The 4,488-nt window shown below is 39.5% G+C and overlaps 1 non-coding gene across 1 annotated transcript; it reads left to right on the forward strand.

The window, feature by feature from the left end:
- Positions 1-1,941: 1,941 nt before the first annotated feature.
- LOC130983475 (small nucleolar RNA R71) lies at positions 1,942-2,045 on the forward strand. The gene has a single exon (XR_009087462.1). It is a non-coding gene; the product is annotated as a small nucleolar RNA R71 (small nucleolar RNA).
- The last annotated feature ends 2,443 nt before the right edge of the window (positions 2,046-4,488 follow it).

Raw genomic sequence — 4,488 nt, forward strand, 5'->3', positions numbered from 1 at the left:
TTAAACGCCCAACTGCTAACCTTACTGGCGTTTAAACGCCAGTAGGTTCTTCCTCCAGGGTGTGCTATTTTTCTTCCTATTTTTCATTCTGTTTTTGCTTTTTCAATTGATTTTGTGACTTCTCATGATCATTAACCTACAAAATAAAATAAAATAACAAAAGAAAATAGATAAAATATAACATTGGGTTGCCTCCCAACAAGCGCTTCTTTAATGTCAGTAGCTTGACAGAGGGCTCTCATGGAGCCTCACAGATACTCAGAGCAATGTTGGAACCTCCCAACACCAAACTTAGAGTTTGAATGTGGGGTTTCAACACCAAACTTAGAGTTTGGTTGTGGCCTCCCAACATCAAACTTAGAGTTTGACTGTGGGGGCTCTGTTTGACTCTGATTTGAGAGAAGCTCTTCATGCTTCCTCTCCATGGTGATGGAGGAATATCCTTGAGCCTTAAACACATAGGATTTGTCATTCACTTGAATGATTAGTTCACCTCCATCAACATCAATCACAGCCTTTGCTGTGGCTAGGAAGGGTCTGCCAAGGATGATAGATTCATCCATGCACTTCCCAGTCTCTAGGACTATGAAATCAGCAGGGATGTAATGGTCTTCAATCTTCACCAAAACATCCTCTACAAGTCCATAAGCTTGTTTTCTTGAATTGTCTGCCATCTCTAATGAGATTCTTGCAGCTTGCACCTCAAAGATCCCTAACTTCTCCATTACAGAGAGAGGCATGAGGTTTACACTTGACCCTAAGTCACACAGAGCTTTCTTGAAGGTCATGGTGCCTATGGTGCAAGGTATGGAAAACTTTCCAGGATCTTGTCTCTTTTGAGGTAATTTCTGCCTAGACAAGTCATCCAGTTCTTTGGTGAGCAAAGGAGGTTCATTCTCCCAAGTCTCATTTCCAAATAACTTGTCATTTAGCTTCATGATTGCTCCAAGGTATTTAGCAACTTGCTCTTTAGTGACATACTCATCCTCTTCAGAGGAGGAATACTCATCAGAGCTCATGAATGGCAGAAGTAAGTCCAATGGAATCTCTATGGTCTCATTTTGAGCCTCAGATTCCCATGGTTCCTCATTTGGGAACTCAGTGGAGGTCAGTGCACGCCCACTGAGGTCTTCCTCAGTGGCGTTCACTTCCTCTCCCTCCTCTCCAAATTCGGCCATGTTGATGGCCTTGCACTCTCCTTTTGGATTTTCTTCTGTGTTGCTTGGAAGAGTACTTGGAGGGAGTTCAGTAACTTTCTTGCTCAGCTGTCCCACTTGTGCCTCCAAATTCCTAATAGAGGACCTTGTTTTAGTCATGAAACTTTGAGTGGTTTTGATTAGATCAGAGACCATGGTTGCTAAGTCAGAGGGGTTCTGCTTAGTATTCTCTGTCTGTTGCTGAGAGGATGATGGAAAAGGCTTGCCATTGCTAAACCTGTTTCTTCCACCATTATTGTTGTTGAAACCTTGTTGAGGTCTCTCTTGATTCTTCCATGAGAAATTTGGATGATTTCTCCATGAAGAGTTATAGGTGTTTCCATAGGGTTCTCCTAGGTAATTTACCTCTTCCATTGAAGGGTTCTCAGGATCATAAGCTTCTTCTTCAGATGAAGCATCCTTAGTACTGCTTGGTGCATTTTGCATTCCAGACAGACTTTGAGAAATCAAATTGACTTGTTGAGTCAATATCTTGTTCTGAGCCAGAATGGCATTCAGAGTATCAATCTCAAGAACTCCTTTCTTCTGATTAGTCCCATTGTTCACAGGATTCCTTTCAGAAGTGTACATGAATTGGTTATTTACAACCATTTCAATTAGTTCTTGAGCTTCTGTAGGCGTCTTCTTCAGATGAAGAGATCCTCCAGCAGAGCTATCCAAAGATATCTTGGATAGTTCAGAGAGACCATCATAGAAAATACCTATGATGCTCCATTCAGAAAGTATGTCAGATGGACATTTTCTGATTAATTGTTTGTATCTTTCCCAAGCTTCATAGAGGGATTCTCCATCCTTCTGTCTGAAGGTTTGGACTTCCACTCTAAGCTTACTCAATTTTTGAGGTGGAAAGAACTTTGCCAAGAAGGCATTGACTAGCTTTTCCCATGAGTCCAGGCTTTCTTTAGGTTGTGAGTCCAACCATATCCTAGCTCTGTCTCTTACAGCAAAAGGGAATAGCATAAGTCTGTAGACCTCAGGGTCAACCCCATTAGTCTTGACAGTGTCACAGATTTGCAAGAATTCAGCTAAGAACTGATGAGGATCTTCCAATGGAAGTCCATGGAACTTGCAATTCTGTTGCATTAGAGAAACTAATTGAGGCTTAAGCTCAAAGTTGTTTGCTCCAATGGCAGGGATAGAGATGCTTCTCCCATAGAAGTCGGGAGTAGGTGCAGTAAAGTCACCCAGCACCTTCCTTGCATTGTTGTTGTTGTTGTTTTCGGCTGCCATGGTTTCTTCTTCTTTGAAGATTTCTGTCAGGTCCTCTACAGAGAGTTGTGCCTTAGCTTCTCTTAGCTTTCGCTTCAAGTTCCTTTCAGGTTCAGGGTCAGCTTCAACAAGAATGCCTTTGTCTTTGTTCCTGCTCATATGAAAGAGAAGAGAACAAGAAAATATGGAATCCTCTATGTCACAGTATAGAGATTCCTTGAGGTGTCAGAGGAACAGAAAAATAGAAAGAAGAGGTAGAAGAATTCGAACTTAATTAGATAGAGTTCGAATTGTGCATTGAGAAGGAGTGGTACTCTATAAATAGAAGGATGTGGGAAGAGAGGAAGAAATTTTCGAAAATTAAGTGAAATATTTTGAAAACATTTTTGAAAAACTTTAATTGATTTTCGAAAATCAAGAGTGGGAAAGAAATCAAGTAATTTTAGAAAAAGATTTTGAAATTAGAAATCAAAAAGATATGATTAAAAACTGTTTTGAAAAAGATGTGATTAAAAAGATATGATTGAAAAGTTATGGTTTTAAAAAGATATGATTGAAAAGATATGATTTTGAAAACAATTTAAAAGGATTTGATTTTAAAAATTAATGACTTGCCTAACAAGAAAAGATATGATTCAAACATTAAACCTTTCTCAACAGAAAAGGTAACATACTTGAAATGTTGAATCAAATCATTAATTGATAGCAAGTATCTTTGAAAAAGGAAAGAAATTGATTTTGTAAACATTTGATTGAAAAGATATGATTTGAAAAAGATTTGATTTTGAAAAACTTTGAAAACTTGAAAAAAAATTGATTTTGAAAACAAAATCCTCCCCCTTGTGCCATCCTGGCGTTAAACGCCCAGAATGGTGCACATTCTGGCGTTTAACGCCCAATGCACTACCTTTTTGGGCGTTAAACGCCCAACCAGGTACCCTGGCTGGCGTTTAAACGCCAGTCTATCCTTCTTCACTGGGTGTTTTGAACGCCCAGCTTTTTCTGTGTAATTCCTCTGCTGCATGTTCTGAATTTTCAGTTCCCTGTACTATTGACTTGAAAATAGAACTAAGATCAAATAAACAAGGCATGCAAGACACCAAACTTAAAATTAGACACTAGACTCAAACAAGAAACATAAAATATTTTTGGTTTTTATGATTTTGTGATTTTTTTGTGCTTTTTCGAAAATTATATGAAAATAGAAAATAAAAGTTTCAGAATTCTCAATTTGGATTCCAGGAATCATTGCAATGTTAGTCTAAGGCTCCGGTCCAGGAATTAGACATGGCTTCACAGCCAGCCAAGCTTTCAAAGAAAGCTTCGGTCCAAAACACTAGACATGGCCAATGGCCAGCCAAGCCTTAGCAGATCATTGCTCCAATAGCAAGATTGATAGAAATCAACAAGCTCTTGTGATGATAAGTTGAAACCTCGGTCCAAAAAGATTAGACATGGCTTCTCAGCCAGCCAGACTTCAACAGATCATCATGAAACACTAGAATTTATTCTTAAGAACTCTGAAGAAAAAAATACCTAATCTAAACAACAAGATGAACCGTCAGTTGTCCATACACAAAACAATCCCCGGCAACGGCGCCAAAAACTTGGTGCGCGAAATTGTGATCACTACACAACTTTGCACAACTAACCAGCAAGTGCACTGGGTCGTCCAAGTAATAAACCTTACGCGAGTAAGGGTCGATCCCACGGAGATTGTTGGTATGAAGCAAGCTATGGTCACCTTGTAGATCTCAGTCAGGCAGACTCAAATGGGTATAGATGATGAATAAAGCATAAAGATAAAGATGGAGATACTTATGTATATCATTGGTGAGAGCTTCAGATAAGCGTATGAAGATGCCTTCCCTTCCATCTCTCTGCTTTCCTACTGTCTTCATCCAATCCTTCTTACTCCTTTCCATGGCAAGCTTATGCAAGGGTTTCACCGTTGTCAGTGGCTACCTCCCATCCTCCCAGTAAAAATGTTCCTATGCTCTGTCACAGCATATGGCTAATCAGCTGTCGGTTCTCGATCAGGCCGGAATAGAATCCAGCGATT

The sequence above is a fragment of the Arachis stenosperma genome, chromosome 5, assembly GCF_014773155.1.
Source record: "Arachis stenosperma cultivar V10309 chromosome 5, arast.V10309.gnm1.PFL2, whole genome shotgun sequence".
NCBI classification, from domain to species: Eukaryota; Viridiplantae; Streptophyta; class Magnoliopsida; order Fabales; family Fabaceae; genus Arachis; species Arachis stenosperma.